Genomic DNA, 25,032 nt, shown 5'->3' on the forward strand with positions numbered 1-25,032 from the left:
AAAAACAGTTCTGCTTTTTTTTGCCCAGCAGACCAGCTAATTATTTTCAGTTAGACACGAGGCACACACACACCTCTGCTGCACATTCCTGTCAAAGGAATGAGCTGCTTTTCTACAAAGGTAAGACTTTAGGGATAAGTCAAAAATGAGTTTTTTTCCACTTCTGAAAATCTAACTTTTACAGGAAAAGAAGGAACACTGACATCATCCAACCTGTAACTGACGAATTAGTGAAAAACCTTCCTACCAAATGAATTTGATTATCTTTGCCTGCTAGACAAAGGTGGGTCTGTGGTTCTAACTGCTCTAAAGACACACATCTAACATTTTCATGTCTTTCATGATCATCTTAGTTTTTACATTTTCTTTATTTGGTGTTCGACTGCAGCAAATGTCTGCTTTTATTACGAGCCAATCAGTTGATTAAGATATAGTTTGCTAGAGGTCCTAAAGGTAAAATAATTGGATCACCAGACAGGATCCCATTATTCCTTTGAGGAAAACAAACAAACTGGAGAAACTCACTGATAAAAATCTTAGTATTTATTATTACGCAAAACTTCTTAAGTTTTATTAAGAAGAATACTTTTCAGGGACAAGAGGTAGAATCTAAATCTGAACATTTACAATACAATACAATTTTATTTATATAGCACATTTAAAAACCCGAAGGCACACCAAAGTGCTTCACAGTAACATGTAGAGTCAACATAAATCAATAACAGGGTACAAATCAGGCACTAGCACAGACAGGATAGAGGCACTAACAGACCAGGAGATTTAGGTAAATACAAAATCTGATGAGACAAAAACAGCAGTAAAATTAATAAAAAATAATAATAAATTTAATAAAATCTAATAAAAGATTTAACAGATTAAAATTTAAAAGATTAAAAGGGTGTTAACTGGTCAGGAAAGCCAAGTCAAACAGATATGCTTTTAATCTTGATTTAAAGGATTGGACAGAATCCAAGGCTCGAATAGAAGCAGGGAGGCTATTCCAAAGTTTGGGTGCAGCTGAAGCAAAGGCACGATCGCCTCTGGTCTTCAGTCTAAGCTTAGGTTGGGCCAGAAGTAATTGATCTGATGATCTTAATGCCTCAATGCCTCATTTCACCTCAAATTATCACAATATGCATGGAGGTCAGGAGAAAGGTACAACAGTGAGTACAGCGATCTTGTCAGAATTGACAGAATTATGGATGCAGAAAAAACATCAAATTTGGATGTTCCAAAACCATCTGGATTGATAACAGCTTCATCTTTCAGAAGGCAATGATCCCAAATGCACTTCCAGTGTAGTGTGAAAAAAAGAAGAAGAAAATAATCCGTAATCAATTGTCCTCCTGTAGCTGGACCTCAACATTATTGAAGCAGTGTGGGATCATCTTGAGAGACAACAAAACAGAGGGCAGCCAACATCCAAAGAAGAGCTTTGAATGTCCTTTGAGAAACCTGAAGAATTATTCCTGAAGACTATTTAATGAAAGGTTAAAGTTTGTCTAAGAGGGTTTAGGGTGTGTTGGAGAATAAAGGTGGTCAAACAGTCGCAAACATTGACCTTCAAGCTCATTAGAGTTGTACAAACTCTGTTTTTGCCTTCTATATTGTACTTCCAGGTATGTTCGCACATGCTTCAATAAATCTGTGCACTTACTTTCCAAATTTTCTAGCAAAATATAAAAAAATGAAGTGTAACTCAAAACTTTTGCACAGTACTCTAACACACTGCTACTTTGTAGTGAATCCTCTGGGGACAATAAGTGCTTCCACGGTTTTATGCCACTGCACACTTGTTGCATTTGAGATATTTCACTGTGCACAAATTGGGTGACTAAACAAAAGAGCTACATTGCCATATTCTGGTAGTGTGGCGTAAAGAATCAATTCAAGTTATGCAAGCTCTCAGTGACACCCAAGATGGCGTGTTATTGGCTCCCCAGCTGTCAAAACCCGGACATATTCAACGTATGATTAAAATAAAAGAGGAATTTTTGCATATTTGATAATCATTTCACAGTGACTAAAGCAATAAATCACTCTTCAATCTTAGATCCTCTGGGTATTCATCTTTTTATTAATCTCCCACATGCTGTTATCAGGTCATTTACCGCTGTGGGCTCTTTGAATTTTCAGTCTGTCATCATCACCATTATGGCTATATAGTACAGAGTTTTTATATAGATATTTAAGCATGAGCTATGTTAAGAAAATGATCAGCGTCGTTACATTTGCCAGACAAGCCATTCTGCGCTGCTTTCCGACAGATTGGATAAGGAAAACAACACACTAAATCTTTCATTTTAAACATAAGATGTTGCTTTATTCAAAATCAAAACATGGACGTCGTCGCTGAATCTTTTATGAAAGCCTTGGCAATTACAATCGGAAGACTGAGAATTATGCAGCATGTGATGCTGACTTCTGCTCCCTATTTCTGCTCCACATGGAGAACGGCAGGAAGGTGGCGAAGGACGGAGAGAGGAAGAGAAAGAGGGAGAGAGCGAGAGAGAGCCTTTCTTTGTCTTGATGTGAAACCACGTGAAGCTCTGACAGAAATGTGACAGATACCTGCAAAGTCAAAAACCAACAGGCTCGCACTCATTCTAATTTGTCAGGTGAGACAGTGTGTTGGGAGCGTGGGTGGTGTGGTGTGCTTGTGTGTGCTTGTCTTCCCGCATACGTATGATTGAAGGCCCGCGTGCATAATGCATGTGCGTAGACACTCGCTTTGTGTGTGTGTTCCTCTCTGCCAGCTCTCCCTACCTTCCTGTCAGTTGAGCTTGTCATTCAAGCATCAATAAAGTGAAAACTTTTTCTTCCTCTTTATTTTGTTAAAAAAATTTGTCATGCTTTTCTCAAACACAGGAAGCGGGCAGAAAGGGAGACAGAGAACTGCAGCAACAGTCGATGGGGTTTAACACGTGTTTGACAGGGAACACTGTGCAATGGAGCAGATTTCACTCCATTAAAATGACTTTTCAGAGAAGTTTTTGGGGGGGTGGGAGTCTTTAGAGGGCAACAGAGGGCAGGAGGAAGATGCTGAAAGTGATGCCATCACAGGTACCTGCGTTACTGCAGACAGTGAAACATGTATTTAACAATGTAGAAACGGCATGGCAGAAAATGGTGAGCTTTAACGTTAAAATGCATATATTAGACACTTTAAATGTCTCTAAAAGTTATGCTTTATGTTTTAAAAGCCAGTAGCGCAGAGAGTTCAAACTGCAGAGGTGCAATAGCTATGAAAAAGAAAGAGAGAAAAAAAAAGATTCAGGCAAGTTTCTTGGAGTATGGGCAGTTTTTCACCAGAGAGCGCAAACATGTTGAGATCCAAAAATCTATATTGATGCCATAGCTACGAAAATTCAAGGCTAAAAAATAAAAACACAACAAATCTCCTCAGACTTTAACATCAGAGGTGTGGAGACCAGCTTTCTTTGGCATTTGTGGTCTTGATAAAAACCTACAACTCCAGTCAGAGGTGACTGGTATTACAATAGTAATCACAAGCTTTCCTTCTATAAAGGAAGTTAAAAATATACAAAATACATCCAGTAGCCCTTTAATGCAGCACACTGTGATAAGGGCTGGACTCAGATGTATGCACGGACTGTTAATGCTCTTGTGAAAGTGAAGTCAGCAATGTTGGGATTGACTAGCTCTCACTGAGAAGGGAATTAAGCGTATTTGTTTTAAGAGGTGCTGGCTCACCTACACTGAAGGTTTCTAAAGGGCAAGGTTATGACGCTCTAAAACACTTTACACAAACTGGTTCCACTGTACGATTAGGCACACACATACACACACAAATCACATCTTCAGTAGATCAATAAACCTTGTTCGCTGAGAGATAGAAAAGCAGCTGCATCAAATATACAGAATCCACTAAATAAAGAATGCAAGCTATGTGCAAAAGTCCTGTCAAAAAGAAGCCCGTCTAGCAGCGGTCTCAGAGGATGAGTAGCAGTCTCTAAACCGCTTTTCAGAAGAGGACACAAGACAAATGCTTGGGGTGGGCTCAGACCAGCATTTCATAGCTACTGACTGGGGAAAAAAACAGTGCGACTGACTGATAAATCCATGTTTATTTTGAGAATAAAGGCAGTAACAGATGGGTTAGGAGAGATAATAATACAGCAGTTTATTGAACCCAGACTGAATGCTAAAATCTGGGTATGTTTTGCTACTCTGGAGCTGAACACCCACAGCGACCGGACTGCGCTCCCACTCCCCACCTTCACAGCAATCGTGTTTGCATCTTTGGGAGCATGATGCACACTAAGAAAAGCAATTCCAAACTCTTCAAGCTTTGCAAGAACTCTGTGACACTGTTGACACTGTTGTTCCTCCAAAGCCATCATAGCCTTATAACATATTTATCTATCTAGTTATCTAGTTGTGCACAAAGGGGAAAGCTCGAGTGAATGTTGCTGTTAAACAAAAAGGCGGGGATACTGAATAGTAAGATACAGAAAAAGACCAAGATGATCAAAAGCAAAAGGATCCCTGAAGTGATCCAATCACAAGGGAATTCTTAAAAATTAGCCTGCGAAGGTCTAAACTGGTTGAACTTCAGAGTACTGGTCTATCCCTGTTCATTTCAATTAACCCTGGAAGTGGACATTCAAACCATAAGAAAATCTCCATCAAACAGTTATTTAATATTCAGTGTATAAAGGCATTATTGAGACAGAGGAGTGCTCTTATCTCCCTGTAAATGAATTATAGTTTCCCAATTTGCATGCTGAGCGAATTTAACTCAAAGTGCCTCAGACTCACCAGAGTGAGTCCACCAGAGCTGTAATGTCCCTGCTGATAACCAGCCTGTCAACTCAGGATTTGGTAAACGCTTGATTCACACGTTATAAGAAATATGGGGGTTTTGATTGGCTTATATGTGTAGGCGTGCATGTGTGGATCTGTAAGAAGTCCTGTGGGAAGAAAAGAGATTCACACTGGAAATCTTTCCCACTGTTTGCACTTGTCCAGCCTTATTGCTGGACCTTTGGGTTTTTTGTGTGGAAACAAAGAAAAGCTGTAAGGCTTTAAATACTACAAAATGCTATTTAAATAATTTATGTCCTTGGAATGTTTTATTTTGAAAAACAGCTATATGAACGTCACTCTTTTACAAGTTTTTCAAGACATCCATTTTTTAATAGTTCTGAAACTCAGACAATACGTTTGAGTAATGTATATTTAAATGGAATATATTTCTATTTGCATATTAATAATATTTATATTAGTTTTTCTTATTGGTGGTTAGCACCATCGCCTCACAGGGTTTGACTCCATGAACTAGCTGGGGTGTTTCTGTTTGGAGTTTGTATGCATGCACCCGCAGTCCAAAGACATGCATGCAATATTAGGTTAATTGGTGATTGTAAATTGGCCGTAGGTGTGAATGTGAGCATGAATGGTTGCCATAGATTGGCGACCTCTTCAGGATATACCCCTCCTCTTGCCATATGACAGCTGGTATAGGCTCCAATTGTGACCCTGAGTTGGCTAAGCAGAAGAAGATGGATAGTTTCTCTTATTTCTTTTTTTAGAAAAGTACCACATGCAGTCAGTGTTGAGTATTTACGTCAATAGTGGTACCACAGATGCCAAAATTCAAGACCAGGCTGGACAAAACCTAAAACCCGTCAGAGGAAATGAGTATTCTGACACTCTGACAAAGGGTGTAATTCTTCCCCAAATAATAGCAATTTGTTACGAACATTTTGATCAGAATAATTGCAGCTCTTTGCAATAAAGGATGGATTGAGATGCATGGCAGCAGGTGAGTGATGGCATATTTATAACATATATATCTTTCGAAATATCAGTTGAAACATATGAATTGATATGGTTCAACTGATATGATCAAACTTAAACAAACCCACCTTACCAGGTTTGTTACCGGACAAAGAGTAAATTAGGCAGCGACATACGAGTGTATACATGATTAGAGCTCGAACTACGTGAAAGAGAAAATAGATATTCTAAAAAGAGACTAATGTAAGAAACAGAGTGAGAAAGAGATATGGGAAGGGGAGTGAGAGAAGATAAATAGAGAAACTGAGCGTGGAATACAAAGAGGAGACTGTGCGTGTGTGTGTGTGTGCACCAGGTGCGTATCTGCAGTCCCCAAGGTCCTTCTAGCTGTCTTCTCCTATTGATTAGTTCATATTGATCTGGCCTGGCACATACACTCTGACACACACACACACACACGCACACACACACAGCATGATTCACTTGATTTAGCCAGGCTTTGACACAGGGGACATGAGGGTACATTGTTAATACACACGCAAGCACACACACACACAATCACACAAACCCCAAATCCTTCCATCGTTTGGCCCTCTTAAAAGGACAACCATCTTCTCTCTGACATACACACACACACACACACACACACACACACGTATGCGCACAAGCGTGTGCGCGCTTGTCAAGTAGCAAACATTCACTCTCCCTGTTTACTCATGTGCATTGGTTGTCTGGCAAACAGGAAGGAGAAACAATGAGACTGTACGAGGCAAACTGTTGATAAATCTTTTTGCCTGTTTTTATTCCCTCAAAATTGTTTGACTCTTCTTCAAATGCCATATATAGCACTCTATGTTTTGTTTGTTGCAGATATGCAGTAGTAGCTTAGATGATATCACAGCTAACCCTAACTGTAAAGCTACTGTAATCAATATTTCTAACAAAAAATGTGATTAATCATATTTATGGCCTCTTTTTTGACAGCAGTGTTTAATTATATTAAGGCTTTCATTTATGTATTTTTTAGGCGTGTGAGCATAGGAGTGCCACTTCATCTTATTTAGCATTAAGTATTAATGACCTTATAAGGGCTTGCTTTGCAGTTCAACTGATAAGTACAGTGCTGTACAAAAGTTTTGAGTCACCCTTTATCTCTTTATATTTTGATTCCATGGAGCCAGACTTTCTTTTGATTTTTAAGGTGGTATTGAAGAATAGTTCTCCAGGCATTCTGAAAAGCTTTCAAAGTGTATTCACTCATTTTGGTCTAGTCCTTGAACCTGACTATATTCAGAGGAATGATTTTGATTGTTAAGCTACTTAACACAGTTCTATGAATCAGTTTGAAACCGTTTGACAAGCATAAAATAGTATTTTTGCACCAGCCAGTTGATTCCCAAAGACCCATTAGCCGACAACATGGCACATCTCAGCATGGTGTGGAGTGTGTCCTTAAAAAATTTGAGCAAGGCGAACAAATGGAGGACAAAAGAAAAAGTGGCAGGCCTGAAAAACTATCCACAGTAGATTAACAGTATCATATGAAAGTATCAAAGTTATGTAGGGAAAAAAATCCAGCAACGACCTGACACATAACCTGAGGTCTTGCCCTTCAGTTGATCCATCCGCTGTTCAGTGAAGCCTCATTAGAAATGACAGAACTATGAATGCAAAAAGGTACTGTCAACTTTTGAACCACCATCTGGAAAGCATCTGATTGGCTACAGCTGGCAAAATAAAAACGCACAATGAAACACTACCGGTCATGGATTGGCTACTTCAGAGCTTGGACCTCAACATTATTGAAGCAGTGTGGGATCATCTTAAGAGAGAATAGAACACAACGCAGCCACAGTGGCTAACATACTTTATATATATTGGATGCTTATGCCATATTTGCTTTTGAAGCCATCAAAATTAGTCATTGCAGATTTAATGTATTTTTTTTCACAATACGCTGATGCTCTGACAAAACAGTTAATCATGATACAAACAAGCAAATGCAAATACAGTCGACTGCGACTGCAATCGTAGCAAAAAGCACAGGTTTGCAACTGTAGGGCAACCAGTGCTTAACAGTGCTTCCCGTTTTCAAACACAAGAAGAAGAGGAAAAAGGCATTCACTTCAAGTCAAGGTGCCCTTGAGCAAAACATCTCACCTCCAACCGCTCCTGAGTCGTTTAGTGGCAGCTGCTGAAGAGTGTTTTCTGTTCAGGCCAGATCCCAGTGTGACTGCGTGGAGGTGTGTGAAGGTGAAGTAGGTCTAGGCTCATAAAGAGTTTATGCTTGCTCTGTCTGCGTCTACGGAGATGGAAGGGAAAGGAGATAATGTCAAAAAGGTGAAAAAATGGTGAAACGAGAGTCTGCTCATCAACAACCCTCTAATGAGAGGGTTTGGTCTGGTTGCAGGCTTCCTGACACATATCAATATGTATACTCACACTGATACACACCACACACAGACACAGCCTCAGATCTTTTTAAAAAAATATATTTTTATTTGTCCTTCATCCAGCCTCTGTGCTAGACTTTCCTTTTCCCCCTCTTTGTCTCTGAATCAGAAGAAACGTCACTGTCTGTCTCTGCCTTTAGTCTTTTGTGTGCATGCACGCATACACATACACTGACACACCAGTACAGTACGTGCACAGATACGCAACCACCTGCACCCACAGAGACTAAAACACACACACACATACACAATCACACACACACACGCATAGACTGCCTTCTGCTGCTGTGATGGCTCCGAGCTGTCAAAACACCCTTGCTTTCTCTCCCTCTCTCACCAAAGCAGCTTGACTGAGCTTGTCTATGCAGGTTCACAGAGACTGCTGTCTATCCACCCTCATTCTTTCTTTCCTCACATTCTCCTCTGCAGTTTGCATCTTGATTTTGCTTTCTCGAGCTTTTCAGCCCTTGCCCACATACATTTTAAATAATGCTTTATTGTATGTCCCTGTTTATTGTATTAGGCTATCATTCAAATGTCTCAGTGGAACGTTAAGTGTTCATAAAGGTTTATACTGACTTGTCAAGGTCTTTGCTCAGAACACATTCCCGCATTATGCGAAACAGTCACAAAATTGAATCCATTGTTTTGTTTTCCTCTCCCCCCCTTTTCTTGCTTACATGGCCACCAACTTTTATCCTCCAGTTTGTATCCATGCGTGTGAAGATTTTCACACATTATTACTCACAATACAGTTTGAAACCCAGTGAGTTTTGGATTTTATTTGGAAGTTGTGCTTTTACTTCCTGTTCGGTTAGGTGTAGGCACCCAAACTAAGACCAGGTTTTGGTTACAGTGTCCTTTGTCACGTTCTTCAAAGCTGTAATGTGTCCCCCCCTTAGAGAAACCTCAAAAACATAGACAATGTAGACACAAATCCTTCTTCCCATTGAAATACTTTGGAAGGTCGTGACCACAGTGAGGCAGAAAAACAGAAGCGGTGCTGTTTACGTGTGAATGTGTAATTTTTCCAATAATGAAACGGTTAAATGGCATTAGAACACTTAAGTATGGTCTTTTACAGCCCACCTGTGGTGCAGACACAACCTGGTTATTCTGTTTAGTCTCAGTTTGCGCTATGCTGGCTTAAGTTGCTGACATAGTCCATAATGGACACAGATGTTGGCAGCAGGGTTCATGGTGGATGTGCACTGGGTTCTGTTTACACTACACCAGCTCCCTGCCTGCCTATGTGGTTCACCTATGCACAGTCAGCCTTGTTCCATGTAAAGGAGCATCAGCGGTTCCTCTACGTGACATTTATGCCAGTATGATTTAAGTCTGAAAATGCTGCTTAGATGTGGAAACAATGTGCATTCACGTCACTAATTTCCAGCTGAATTTTCAAACCTGTCCACCCCTTTTACATCCTGTTTTTCCACCCCTGTATTTGTTTCACTAAAAATGTTATCACTGTATGTATGAAATACTGTAGCTCCCCAATGCTACCATTTTATTACAATCCTCTGCTTAGCCTGAATGTAATCAAACACTGCTTTATGCAGGGGGAAAGTAAACTGACCACAGAGGCATTGATATGGGTTGATGAGAACGGCTACCGGCATTCAAAATGAGTTGCCGGTGAGGCAGTTGGTTCCTGCACCTTTCTGCTCACCTCTAGAGGTGAGCAGAAAGGTGCCCTTCTGGGCACATCTTTTTCTTTAGCCTCTCCAAGGATTTGAAAAGCAGCAACAAATTGTGACTCAGAGGCATAATTTGTGAGGAAAAAGGCGTGCTTTTAAATTTAGCCACCTTGTTTTCTGCATTACAGGCATCACATTACATGTGTCGAGGCTAGATGAGGTATTGTTAAAGCCTTGCGTGCTTATTAAAAATTAATGTAGTACTCAAAACATATAAGACATCAAGGTCATAACACACACGTGACCTGTAAAATCTAGTACAGAGCACACAGATGATTTTACCTCACAAAAAACATGATGTTAACAAGTCATGTGTGCAAGGCAGGTAATTTTTTTTCCCCCTGAAATAGTTCTTCCTGGTAAAATATATGCCTGCTCTCTCTCCTAGTTTGATTTGCTTCCCTTTTCTTTTCTCGGTCTCTGCTACCACACACACACACACACATACACACACCACACGCAAGTGCTGTGTGTTTGGCCTGCAGCGTGTGCACAGTGGGGAGGAATCAACCGTATGGCAGACATGAGGACGAAGCCAAATCTGGCTTGTACACATGGTGTGTGGCCGTGTTGCCCTGTGAGTGTGAGTGTATATGTGTGTGTGTGTGTGTTTAGCTAAAGGCAGCCTGCACTTAAATATATATCAGGGGCAGCGGTTGCCTAAAGGTGAAAGCTGTGTGGTTTTCACTGGAAGGCTGCCGAACGAATGAATGAAAACCACTTTCCATTCCCTCGCCAGCTACTGTCACTCTGCCCCTGAGCAAGGCACTTAAGCTACTGCTGGATAAGAGCAGCAATGTGAATAGAAGCTATCTAGCATTTTTCATTTCTTAGAATAAAGTCGTATATTTTCTCTGTTACTGATTGCATTCTAATCACGAACACTGAGATGTGGGAACAAATTTATAAACAAACAATGGAAAGATTTTTTTTTTTTTTTTTTAAATTGCACCATCTAAATGGTACTAATCACTAATAATAACCTTTCAGTGCACAGGAAAGCAGTGGCAGGTATAAAGGTTAGACTTGTTTTGTAAACTGCAGACAGTTTGAGTTTGGGTCTTCAATCAGATGTTTAATTATGCATACAAATGGTAGACAATTTCAAAGCATTACCACTGGTCTGCATGGAGGAATATTAGAGCTTCCTTGAATATACTGTCTTTCCACTTTCCTTGTGCATGCGCAAAGCGTCAAAACACTTCTCATAAAGCATGGAGAAAGCATGTGTTTCTGCATGCGTGTCCAGGTCTGTGTCAACATATGCTGCCTGCAGGAAAATATGCATGTAATTTAATTGTATGCGCATGTGTGCGTGTATGCGTATTGTATACTGCGTTTGCTGCCAATATGCAAACACACATTGAGCGCATATGTGTGAGAGCGTCTCGGCTCGTGGTGGTTTTGTAAGTGCATGAAAATCATTTATTCATGTTTCACTCTCTCTGTGTCTCTTTCAGTGCGTGTGTGTTGAATACAGAGTCAATTTTTGTCTTGCAAGCGTGCTCTAATAGCTACTCTTTGCTTACATGTGAAGCTAAAGGTTAGGCTATCATGTCTTTATTTTTGAATACTGAATGGTGTGTTTATGTTCTCCATCTCTTTCCCCTTTTATATCTTGGCAATGAATATATATATATATATATATATATATATATATATATATATATATATATATATATATATATATATATATATATATATATATATATATATATATATATATATATATATATATATATATATATATATATATATATATATATATATAAATCCTTCTCTCTTTGCCCCATCTACTCTTTGACTCCTCTAAATAGCTATCAGAATTGTGTGTGCGTGTCTGTGTGTAGGGAAGCTTTAAAAATGCATATATTCTATAAGAGGAAAGAGGAAACAGAGCGTGGTGAAAAGAAAAATACAGCCTCTGTGTGTGTTGTCAGTTGACTTGACATCTGATCTTGCTGAGTATGGTAAAGAAGAAAGTGCTGAAAGTACTCTGTGTGGGGGATCCTCTGTGTGTGAGCGAGTGTGTGTGAGTAAAAGTGTGTCTATGGTGTTTTGTGGCCTGTATGTGTCCTCGATTCTGTGTGGGTGGTGAGAGGAGGGAGTAAGGGAATAGGGTGTGTGTGATTGCATTTAGTTTAAGTGTCAGCATGCCTTCGTGTGTGTCTGTGTGTGTGTGGTGAGCAGGAAGAAGAGAGGGGGAGTCAGGCAGTGAAAGAGAAGCTGAGAGATGGATGGCAGGGAGGGTGACGAGGGAGGAAGAAAGGAAAAGGGGAGCAAAGAAAATGCTGAAGAGAAAGTGATGGGAAAGCAGGAGATAAGATGGAAGGGTGTTATGATGGGAAAAAAGCCAGTGCCCGTTCTTCTTCTCTTTCTTATTCCAGTTTATGTTTTAGACTTCTTCACTGTTGTATAAATGTTATATGAACTGCGGATGCAATGAATGAATGTTACATAAAAACTCTTTCCTTTCTTCTCTTTCTTGTTTTGTCTTTTTCAGAAAAGATCTCCCCAGAGTTTCTCCCGACAAATAGACCAGTTTGATGCACACATGAATACACATCACATGTGACCAACTGCTTCTTTATTGTCTACAAGCAGGAGAAATCCTTTTTACCTGTTTCTTCTTTATTTGTGTCCTTGTGTGTATTTTATGAGTTCCATCAACAGGAAAGTGTCCCACTGAAGAAAATCTATCAATGTTTAATCTCCTGTGTTCTGAAAACGCACACTTGACAAACAAGAAACAGGCAAAGTGAGAAGGCAGTGACTCGTAACAACGTAACACATCGAGTACTTCTACCTTTTGGTTAGCTGAACAAAGATTGTGAACATACATGCAAAAAGCCAGGGTAAAAAAACAGGTGAATGCAGGCTACGCAGGCAACGAGGAAATTTGTTTCTTCTCTTCTTTCCTTCATTTGGATTGCCGGAACTGCGGTGTTGATCTGGTTCCTGGGTCGTTGTGCTGGCATCATAAAAGCCCATAAAGTCATCAGTCAGGAAAATGTTTATTTTGGACAACAAGACTTCTATAGGGCTTCTATGGCCATTACAAAGGATAGCGGTTTAAAATGCTTAAAAAAAAAAAGTGGCTTCACTTTTCAGACCTAAAATTAAAACTACAGTCTTTGTTGTCTTTTGTGCTTCTTTTTCTTCAGAGCGAATTCTGCTGTAGTAGTTAACATTCCAGTTCAAGCGAGATGTTCAGCCAGTTAGTATTCAACCTACGCATAGTGTCTTTGTGTAGAGGCAATGCACTGCTGGCTTGTTCAGGGACTGCACAAAAGTGCAGCTCTGTAACCTCCACACTGGTTTAATTCCCATAATCCTCTCAGCAGAGGTAGAAAGCTAGTCAGACAGGCTGGAACCCCCCTGGCAACCTCTGGTCACTAAGGAAAAATGTGTATTCCTTGAGGGGTTGGTGAGCGGTTGCTGGTGTTGCTGGGTGAAATCAGGCACAAAAAAAGTGCTGCACCAAAAGCTTCTTGTGATTGTATATGTCACCAGAAAATTGCTGCAGTCACCCCGTCTGCATGAAAGATGCTGACTTGTCTGCAAACAGTTAGTAACTAACCAGCCAGCAGTTGGTAAACTTGAAAAAGTGCAACGGAAATCCAGAAGAGAGTGTTTTTCCACCTTTCTGCTGCAGCAAATGTTTTTCAAATTGGATACTTTTGACTTTGAAGGGGAAAAGTCTCTATTTCCAACTTGAGTCACACTCTAAACGTTTCATTATCAGTCAGCGACTAGTTGGAGAACTCTCATACAAACTATAAGTGACTGTGGCAACATGCTAGCAACCAAGAAATCACAGCCACTTGCCAATATTTCCCTGACTCGCCAGTTTTCCATGACTGGGGCTTTAGCAATCAATATCACACTGCCTTCGTCCAGCAACCACTTGCAAACGTTTGGGGAATGCAAATTTTTTCCTAGCCACCAGTGGTTGCCAAGTGGACACCAACCAGTCTGTAGGCCTGTGTAACAGTGACCTAAGCAATATCTGGATTTTTTTTTCCTGAATTAAAACAGATTTATATTACTAAAAGCTCATCATTCTTAGATTGGTGCTAGAGTGAAAGGTGTCACATCACTTCATTCATCTGCATCTCTCTCATGTGTTAAAAGTTTAGCTGGAAACAAAATGAAACAGGGAGGACACTTCTTTAAATTAAATGTGTATTTTAAAAGGAACAAGAGGGTAATTTTAATCAAAAAGCAAAACACACTAGGGTTTCATGTGCAACTTCTTTATTTGCTCCTTTTCTTCCATCCTTCCTTTTTTTCAGAAGAAGGAAAACAAAAAAAAGAAAAACATGAGCCGTGAAAGAAAAAGACCGCAGATGTCTGATGTGTTAGAGAGATGAAAGTATGTCACACCACACTGACTGAACATCCCATAGGCTATGTTACTATGGTGCTGACACAGGACTTCAATTAAAGCTAAGAGACCACTGCCACAAATGCATGCAGACAAGACAGTGCAGACAGGCCTATTGACTTGTGTGGCAACACTGTCCTGTCACCACATACAGAGCTACTTTACCTCTGTGACCTCTCCTCCTTTCCCCACCCCCCCTCCTCTATTCTCATGCATGTGTGTATGTGACACTTTTCACCTCCTTTTCACTTCTCCCCCACCTCCTCTTCTTTCCTACCATCTCTCATTACTATCTCTTCCCCACATTTTAATCCCGCTTCTTATACGCCCCCTTTTTTTTCTTCATACAGCTCTATCTTCCCCTGCTGTCTTCCTCTTGCTTCTTCCTTCCTTTCCTTTTTTCCTCCCTTCCTTGCCTTCATCCAATCCTTTTTTGTCTTAAAATAATTCTGGTCAGGATGAATTGATTGGAGACACAAAGGTGGAAGATGCTGGCATTTGTTTTGACATTTCTGCGCATATAACACACGCATGCAGAAACCCACATAAATACACGAGTGGCTACATACACAGATAAACCCGTACAAATAAGAGAATGTCTCACCAATCCCCCTGAGAGCGAGCTCGAGGAAGAAACAGAGATTTCCTGCTGTGTTTAGAAGCTCTGGCAACACTGCTTCATAGTGATGCCAATAAGTGAGCAGAAAAGAACAAGAGGAAAAAAATGCACGTATAAAGGGGTACAAAGAGTAAAAACAAGGCTTAGAAAATAGCCACTTGCTCCAGTCATTTACACTGAAAGCTTTCAACATTACGACTTCACACTGACAATTTCCAGCCAAGGTATCACTAAGAATACCAAATCAGGGGTTTCCTATTAACTATTAACATTTTAAATAGTTGGGTAGCTGCACTGTGAGTGTGGTAAATGACCATCTAGAACCTTCTTCTTCTTCTTCTTTTGGCTGCTCGGTTTAGGGGTGATCAGCCTCCATCTCATCCTATCTCTTGGATCCTCTTCTGTCACACCAAGCATGTCTTCCTTCCTTAATAAACTAATGAACACTTATTTTTTACGTTTTTCAAGATTACTATATAACATCCATATATTCTACAATCGTTACAGATAGAATTTCAAGCCTTTTTATGGTTTAATTACAATTACAATTTACAGATCATTGAAATCTGAAACACATTAATAGAATACTTAAATTTTTTAAATTTGAGTAAATTACTACTCAAACATGATCAATACCATGTATCTCTCAGTCAACCATAATCAGTCTGCTGACTTGACAGTTGTCCAGGTGACTATTGTCGACACCCTCCACCAGGAGGATAAGCCACAGAAGGTCATTGCTGAAAAGGCTGGCTGTTTCCAGAGTGCTGTATCGAAACACATTAATGGAAATCTGACTGGCAGGGAACAGTGTGGTAGGAAAGGACTTGAGGAAGCTTCAGAAGGAGTGGAGTCAGGCTGGTGTCAGTGCATCAAGAACCACCGACACAGATGTCTTCAAGAAAGGAACTACAGGCGTTGCATTCCTAATATCAAGCCACTCCTGAACTAGAGACATCAGAAGCATCTTACCTGGGCTACAGAGGAAAAGAACTCGACTGCTTCTCAGTGGTCCAAAGTCAGACTCGAGAAAGAGTGGAGAGGGACAGAATCCAAGGTGTTTGATGTCCAGTGGGTCTAGAAGTTGATCTCGAACTACTGTGGCTTCCAGGTTCTTCGTGGTCACATTTCTGCTGAGGCTTGCAGCGCAATGCTGGTAGTTTGGTATACATGACGACAAAACCTCTGTGGGTGATGCCACTCTAATTTTCTTTGATTTAGCTAAGGAAATATCAATAAATGTAAGATACTGGAGTTTGGATTTTTATGATCTAAGATCCAAATATTAAAATTAAAAAGAAAAAGAGCTTGAAATAATCAATTTGACATATAATGAATATAGGAAATATTACCTTTTTTTAATTAAACTAGGAACTAAATGAGCTTTTTTGTAGTTTTACAATTTGTGAGATGCACAAACTAAGTGTTCACAATGCATTCTGGTTCCACGGTGTGAAGCGCTATTCTGTCAGATTATCCTGGCGTTGTAGAAATATGCACAAAACGTTCTTTGGCAATGATAATCAAGGTCTTTACGCAGTGAGACATTGCGAAAGAAAATGTGAAATTCCAAATATTTTGAATCAGAACTTGTCGTGTAACATATGTAAAAACACTGATAACGATGCGCTTTTTGCGGAAAATTCATCCTCAAAAAATGCACTGTGGAAAAAATGAAGTCGGTATGAGAAAAGGAAGAAACTGAAAATCTGGATTCATCCACAGTGATGCATTGGTAGTGGAAAGATTGAACTCTTAAGGCCTTTACACACTGGATGCGTAAAATCTGTGCAACTATTTCATGCGTTAAAAATAATATTCAGACTCATCTAGACACACAGCGAAAAAGTACTCCGGGTCAACCGGCTCTCTGAAATGATTTCTTTGCCTCCTAAGAGTTGGTGGTCCCAACTCTGCCAAAAAGAGCTCAACTGCCCCACTGACATCCTGAAATATGTGCAAAGATGGTCGTGACACAACTCCTGGATTAAACCATGTAATTCTCCCAGCTGTTGCCTCCATGTGAGAATTTGATGCACTGAGAATTTCCATTTCTTTCTTTTGTTGTTTAGAAACATCAGAACCAGTTAACCATGGCTTGATGTCAACTTCACTTTTTTCAAATTTTCAGTGTGTGTGCATACATTACATGTCAAGTTTGGATCTGAAAAATTTGGAATTTCATGTTTTTTGAGATGAGGTTTCTTTTTTTAAGAGCACCAAACTCAACGGCTGGAGTGTCCTTTTTTGTGTGTGTTTTAAACTTTATTTTTGCTTCCACTTGCTGGTTAGTCACTGAAAGCTACATACCAGCAAAAGGAAAAAATTCAACTTTACATGTTTGTCAAAACAGGACCCAAATGCAGAATGGTGGAAGCAGAAATACTGAATGAAAGCAAAAATGTCCAAATAGTCCAAACAAAACAAGTACCTAAGGGCAGGCATAATAGCTTGAGGAACACAAAAGAGTATGTGGGAAACAGGTGGGAAGGAAAATAGACAGTCTGATAACTGATAAAGGGACAATGCATACACAAGGTTGTTTGGTGACAGGTGAAAAAAGGTGAGTACAGATGTAACCAATGAGGACGGGCAGACAATTGCAAAAGTGTGAAAACAAAAAGGAAGCAAAACAACCACAGATGAACACAAGAAGTCATTACCAAAATAAAACGAAAACTGATTACAAAGAAACCAACACATATGCAAACAGACGGAGGGACAAAGAGCTAAAAGGATGGAAAAGGTATCAAATGTTTATTAGATTACAAAAAACAGGACCAAAAATTAAAAGAACAACTCAAGAGATCACCACAGTGGAAAGATATTTTGACCAGGATATGTTCGTCAATGTGCATATTAAACAAATATGTAGGACTCCTTTCTTGAATTTGTGCAATATCTTTGGAATTAGAAACATCCTGTCTCAGAGTGATCCTGAATAACGAGTTCATGCATTTATTACTTTTAGGCTGGACTACTGTAATCCTAAAAACTCTCTGAAAAGCCTTAAGATGATTGAAAATCCTGCAGTGACAATATTACCAGGGACTAGAAAGACAGAGCAAAATTCTCCTATACTAGCTTCTCTTCACTGGCTCCCTTGATCAATCCAGAATGGAATTTAAAATCCTGCTCCTCACATACAAGGTCTTGAATAATAAGGCCTCATCTTATCTTAATGACCTATATTCCTGTAACACCCCAACAGAGCATTTGGGTCTCAGAGTGCATGCCTACTTGTGGTTCTTAGGGTATTTAAAAGTAAAATGGGAGGCAGAGCCTTCAGTTTTCAGGCCCCTCCTCTGTGGAAACAGCTCCCATTTTGGATTTGGGGGACCTACAACCTCTCTACTTTTTTAGATTAGCCTTAACTAGAAGCATATAGCTTATAGTTATATGGATCACTCCCAACTGGTCACGGCAGATGGCTGCTACTCCATGAGTGTGTCTTCTAGAGGTTTCTTCCTGTTAAAAGGGAGTTTATCCTTCTCTGTCTTCACTGTCGCCAAGTGCTTTCTTGTTGTGATTTGGGGCTATATAAATAACAGTGAATTGAATAGAAGTAAATATTTGATAGATTTTTATGCCAGATGCCTTTCCTAACCCCCCCCCAATTGATTTGTGACTCCTCCTGATCATCCTTTGTGTGGTAAGTGAATGTGTTACAGTGTTTAACATGACAAATAAGTTGTTAGTTGTCATGAACCAAAGTCACCAAAAGAGACCTTGTGTGTATGTGGAAGACAAAAAGACATATCTTTGACTAAATGGGAAATGTGTGTCTGTTTGACTCTACAGACACACACAAACCTTAAATCTTCACCTTAAGGTGCGGTATGTTTTATGAAGACTTGGTTTTTGTCCCCAGAAGGGAGATGCGTCCCTACAACGACTAAAGGGATTCATGTCCCTACAATGTCAGTAATACAAGTACACCCACACAAATACACAGTTGCCTGTCTGTAACGGTGCTATTTATATTTAAAGAGTGGGTCTTTTAAGTGAACCCAGTGTGGGACACACACACACACACACACACACACACACACACACACACACACACACACAGAAAAAGGCACACAGTCTGTCTCTGCAGGCAGGTATTCACTCAAAAAGCTTAACCTCATTCACACTAAAGCTTAACTTTAAAGAGCTACTATTTTAGTATTATATAGGGATTCAGTCCCATGTTGCTTTCTTCATTAAAGAAGCAACGCTGCAGCACTGGCCCTTTTGTGGCTTTTGATCAGTGGAACAAATTAAAGTAAAACCTTCAAGACTGATTTTAGTGCAAATCACTCTGTCTCCATAGTTAAAATAAATTTTGTGACTGTAAATGCAAGCAAGCATAAAACATGACTCACGTTGGTTGTTTATAATCAATGAATTTCTTCTCATTCACTTTGGTTTTTTACATTTGTGTGGATGTGTGAGGTGGGTAAATGACTCAAGAGAAAAAGAAGAAAAAAGATCAGTCAAATCGATATCTGTAACAGATCGGAGTGCCTTAACACATCTGGGCCTGTGGACTGTCTGCTGAGGAAGAATAAGGGTGCAGGAAAGACGGAGAGAGGGAATACATTAGAGGAGTATTTTGCACTGCCTTATGTTTCCAGGACCTCCCATCCTCCCATCTACTCTCCCTCTCTCCTTTTCTCTCTCCAGCCAAAGGAAAACTCCTCCATGCCCTGCATTCCTCTCACATTCCTGTTCTGGGTTTACCTTCTCCACCTCTCTTCTGAACCAACATCATCATCTCCTCCTCCTCCTCCTCTCTTGCCTGTGGCTGTCTGTCTGTTTCCACCTCTTTTCCTTCTTCTTTTTCCTTTCTCTTGGGGTCTCTGTTTCTCTCCTTCTCTTTCATTCCCTCCTCCCTCTTTCTTTACCAGCATGCTCCAGTAGGCCGGTGAAGGCAGGGGGCTCGCCTGAACCCTCCACCCCCAGCAGGGGCCCTCCAGCTCAGCCTGGCTGGCTGGCAGGCTCCCTGGCACACTTCCAGCACACACACAAACACACACACTCACATAGCTTTTTTCTTTCTCTTCTTACTGTCTTCTGTTTATCAGCCTGTCTTTCTTTTTAGAATTCTTCCCTTTTTAATCACTTTTCTTTTTTCCTTTTATCTGGTTACACTTAGCAATGTGTGCTCTGGCTTATTTAGCACTGACTGCCCACAAAGATGACACATTCACTGCATCTTTAATCGATTTCTTGTCCAAGCTCCATTATATACGGCACAGTATATTATCCAGTATAATTAATGTAACTAGATAGATAGATAGATAGATAGATAGATAGATAGATAGATAGATGTTTTCTTGTCTCTTATGTGAGAAGAGTGAATTTTGCATGCAATCTGGGAACCATCAAAATCATCAGATGGTTTAACAAATTTGTAGTCAGGTGGATATTACACACATATATATATATATATATATATGTACAGATATATATTTTTTCTTCAATTAGATGCTGTGGCTGTTAACGTCCCATTATTTTAACCTTTCTAAACACACTTTTGGATTACAGGTTTCTCTATCTTTACACTTAATAATACAAAGCAAAAAATGAGGTGATTTGTTGTCAGGTTAAAAGCTTTGTAATGACCACAGGTGATTCTTTACTAAAGCAAAAATGAAATAGTGCAGGGTATGAAATGTACTAAAACTATAAAAGTAAAAGGTAGCTCCTTGAAGGACATTTTTGTGATCTCTTTTTGTGCAAAGTTGCCTTTTACAGACGTGTCTTTGCTTTGCACTTTTTTGCCTCTTTTATCTCTTCGTCTTTTCCATGAGTTGCACCAGAGATGGATAAACCAACAGGATTTTCTTTTACGTATTCCTGTAACCTCCAAATTGGTTTCATATTTTACAATAACCAATAACTCACACCGAAAATGTTCAAACTAAGGAGCAGAAAGTAGAGATAAATAGAGAGTTAAATATACCCAAAAACGGTACTTAAGTACAGCAACAAAGTATTTGTACTTTGTTACGTCCCATTTCTGGCAATGAGTGGCCAGATGTGTGAATGTGAGCAAGTGTGGACTATTGCTGTCCATTTTTGTGTTTGCAAACAAGCTAAATCAATTATATCTGCCCACTTTCTATGCACGCTTTTCACTCGTTCTTTGAGTGTGACGGAACAGAAGTGTTACAAAGATGAAGCAGATAATGAGCGAGTGAGTGCGTGCATGTGTGTGTGTCTGTGTGTGTGTGTGTGCGTGTGTGTGTGTGTGTGAGTGAGAGTGAGAGAGAGAGATCCTCCATAATTTGGTATTTCCTTTTTAGACAGTGGAGGAAGGGCCAGTGCCCTCGCTCATGCACATGCGCACCACACACAGCTCCTATTTTAATGACCCCTACATCTGCCTGTAGGCACTATGAGAGAAAACAGCTAGATAGATACATAGATATGCACTGAAGGTCAGAGTTGAGAGTTCATAGTCATGACAAACAAATGCACACACACACACACACACACACACACACACACACACACACACACACGGTTACTGCAGTGTGTGAGTTCAACTGGAGGTTAGACCTTCAGGCTCCACAGCTCAACAAGAGAGAGAAACACGGAGAGAATTCATAGCAGCTGATTCAGCATGGAACTGACTGGTGTGATTATTGTAGACCAGAGGGGACAAACAAGAGGAAATCTTCCAGTTATATAGATAATTTCTAGAGGAACAAAATGAAAATTCAAGACAGATGGCGGCATAAAGCAATTGGTACTTTAGTGGAATGAAGGAAAGGCAGAAAGAACTGAGAGACTGACAATAACTCTTTTACAACTTAAGCAACAGCTGAAGATGTTACTGTGTCTCCAGACTGTCTCTCTTACAAACACACACTCACAGGGCTCTGACCTTGTTGATGGCAGCTGTCGACGGCACTCTCTGTGCACAATCCAGAACTACAAATTCCCCCTCAATGCGTGCACACAACAATCCACAGAAGGCATCTTTAATATGATTCTCTAGTAGAGAAGTCCTTATTTCTTTAAGTTTCCACATACTGCAGATTTTTTTGTTAGTTTATACTTTGCCAACTTCAAGTCAAGTTTCAAGTAATTTCACCCAACGTGGGGCTTAAACACAAGACCCTGAGGTTAAGACCCTCATACTCTTAAACTCAGCCCACACATTCACAGCTAATGTGAATAGTGACACATACTATGGTGGCATTTTTATCAAAAGAAATTATTGACTGAATTATCATTTGTTAGTATGTTTCTTTTATTATGTTTAGTGAACACGGCCAAAATTTCACCTTTGTCGCTTTCTTTCAAATCTGCATATTGCTCTGCTTTCTTCGTTTTGCTGCTCATGGTCTTTATGTGTGTGATATGTGCCTCATCTCTGTCATTTGGGATTTATAGGTTACACAAATATACGTGACTGCTACATGGCTCGCGTGCTTGCTTTGCACATTGTTGCATTTGTACGACATTTGTGTTTGACTTCTCCTTAATTCGATGTGTTAGCCCTGTGACACACTGGCGAACTTCTGGGTCCAAAAAAACAAATAAAAAACCCCCCAAAACATGGCACTTGAAAAGAAAAAGATTCAAAATGTGCAGTCCAAACTACATCAAGCTTTTATACTGTATGTGGTAGATTTTGAGTTAAGAAACTCCCTTATGGTGCAGATAGACACAGATTAGTTTGAGTGGAGAAAAGTGGAGAAATTTTATGTAAAGTAAAAACTATGTTGAGCATAAGTGTTGTGTTGACGGTTGATTAAAATCTTTTGATCACAAAATGATCAACATTAAAAATTAGGCTTAAACCCTTGACTATTTTGATGTTGAAAAAAATCCTGTGTGAATTCCACAGCATGTCTTTTGTCCTGTCTTCTTCCTCTCACCCCAACCGGTTACAGCAGATGGCCATGCCTCCCTGAGCCTGGTTCTTCTGGAGGATTCTTCCTGTTAAAAGGGAGTTTTTCCTTTCCACTGTTGCCAAGTTCTTGCTCATTGAGGGTTGTCCGATTGTTGGAGTTTTCTCTGTATTATCATAGAGTCTTTATCTTTTGTTTTGATTTGGCACTATGTAAATAAATTCTGTGCTTAGACAGATGATGTAGTTGGGCTACCTAAAACACATGTACGTGTCCCAACACTCTTTTGATCAAACTTTGATGACACTGCTACAGAGGAGGATTGGGGTCAATGACAAAAATCTCTTTATGGGTTGTCATTCAAAAAAAGCGCTTGTAACGTTTTATTATGTAATGCATTATATTACTTTCTGAAGAAAGTAATTTGTTACACTATTTGTTGCATTGCTTTCCCCTGGCACCATAACAAGGGCTGAAACTGCCCCATGATTACTAGTTAAAAAACCTTAGGTTGAAGTCCAACAAGCTGACACAAATCCCTACTGTAATGATGAGACGCGTTCTGTTAGTGTAAAAATAAAGCGATCCCCACTATGTTTCTACTGCAGAAACATGTTCAGGTCCAAATACAGGCTACAATGCTAAAAGCCTGACTGCTCATCACTGCCTTTGTTGCTACTTTAAAATCAGTATCTGGCCTCTGGGCTGGGGTCAGCATACACTCAGCTTTGCAATCAATCTGTGTTCATGGCTAGCTGTTAGTATCTGTTTGTGCAGATGTTGTTTTTTGTGCAATAAAAAAAAATGTCTACATCTCCACTCCTCAAAAGTTTCAGACTGCTCCACCATTTACCTCCTCCCTGCACACAAACCAAAATCGATGATTATAGCACAACTTCACTGTATGTATTATTGTAGGGTCTACCTTACAATAAAAAAGCAAGTGTTGTTGTGATTTGACGCTGTATAAATAAAACTCGAACTGAACGAAATTTAATTGGATTAAAATTACTGTGATTTCGTATGAATTTGTCATGAATACTGAATATCGCGAAGATGTTCCCCATAAAACCTTAAAAAATGTAGCACTGCTGAATACAACTGAATACAAAGCAACAGACTTGTTGGATACGTTTTTTCCCTAAAAGTTCCAATAAACAACATGTGTTAAAAAACTCCAGTGCCAAAAATGCTGTCAGGAGCGGGATTTGAACCCACGCCTCCATTTGGAGACCAGAAATCCCATGAGTGAGAAAGGACTGCATCCTTGAGTCTGGCGCCTTAGACCACTCGGCCATCCTGACACCCACACTGCTGATGGCTCAGCAAAGTCACTGATGATTTAAAACTCAGAGACCCTTAATATGTTTCACAGTCTGTTATAATTAGTCACTGTAAGGAAAGTTATGTGTTTTAGCTTTTTTAGATCAGATCTTTCCATCTGATAGAAGAATGGATGGGGTGCCTGATGAATGCCTGGACAGATGGTCTCATAAAAAGACAGATAGGTGAAGGATGGATGGATAGATGGATGGAGGATGGAGAAGGGAGGGTGGTTGGGGGGGAGGAGGGGCAGGCGTGTTTGATCCTCCCAGTAGAAATAATCAGCAAAGCCCTGGAGCCCTAAATGTGTGTGCATATATGTGTGTGTGTGTCTGTATATGTGCGCTGTGGGGTTTTCGGGCTGCATGCCAAGACCAGCTCCTACCAAGAGATAGATCAAAGACTGCGCTCTCTCTTTCTTTCTGTCTCTATCTGTCTCTCCTGCTCATATTTCTCACAGTCGTTTCTTCCCCGTCCCTGCTCTCTGCCCTGAAAACACTCCTCTATTTTATACCAGAGGGTAGAAAATTACAACTTTTCCTCTGCAAAAAGAGGAAAAGAAAGTAAAGCAATGAAAAGACCAAAGCAATAAAGTGCCATGTGAAGACAAAGAAAGAAAAGGGAAATCGCACAAAAATCCTCATTTTTTTCACCTGGTTTTGGGGTTGAAGTTATCGCTGGGTTAAAAGTTTGAACACATTAACACTGACAGTTTTTTGTTTTGAGGCCTTAATTTCTGCTCTTCTAATTTCTTCTGTTCACACTTAACATCTGCACTACTCCAGAAATCTTTTGGAGACATAAGACAGAAACTTCTAGAAATGCTGCTGACCCAGTTTTGGTTTAAAAAAAACTCACAGATTGGGTTTTAGCCTTTGGGCAGAAGCTGAGACTGTTAGAAAGAAATTACGGGGACACCCTTGTAAGCTCCCTG

At 39.9% G+C, this 25,032-nt stretch overlaps 1 protein-coding gene, 1 long non-coding RNA gene and 1 other non-coding gene across 8 annotated transcripts in view; 1 reads left to right on the forward strand and 2 right to left on the reverse strand.

Moving 5' to 3' along the window:
* wnt5b (wingless-type MMTV integration site family, member 5b) overlaps positions 1-25,032 on the reverse strand; it is an 89,108-nt gene that overhangs the window by 42,664 nt on the left and 21,412 nt on the right. For 4 of the 6 annotated variants that reach the window (XM_005451681.4, XM_005451679.4, XM_005451682.4 and 1 more), the window contains exon 2: positions 7,924-8,065. The exons of the other annotated variants lie outside the window; for them this stretch is intronic. The gene's annotated coding sequence lies outside the window, so the exon portion shown is untranslated. The remainder of the gene's footprint in view (positions 1-7,923; positions 8,066-25,032) is intronic. 6 annotated transcript variants of the gene reach the window in all.
* LOC112842648 (uncharacterized) lies at positions 1,416-13,061 on the forward strand. Its single transcript, XR_003214534.1, has 2 exons — positions 1,416-2,618; positions 12,423-13,061. It is a non-coding gene; the product is annotated as an uncharacterized LOC112842648 (long non-coding RNA).
* Positions 23,969-24,079, reverse strand: trnal-caa (transfer RNA leucine (anticodon CAA)). Its single transcript has 2 exons — positions 24,042-24,079; positions 23,969-24,014 (listed from the first exon to the last, which is right to left on the reverse strand). It is a non-coding gene; the product is annotated as a tRNA-Leu (tRNA).

The sequence above is a fragment of the Oreochromis niloticus genome, linkage group LG17 (assembly GCF_001858045.2).
Source record: "Oreochromis niloticus isolate F11D_XX linkage group LG17, O_niloticus_UMD_NMBU, whole genome shotgun sequence".
Lineage (NCBI taxonomy): Eukaryota > Metazoa > Chordata > Actinopteri > Cichliformes > Cichlidae > Oreochromis > Oreochromis niloticus.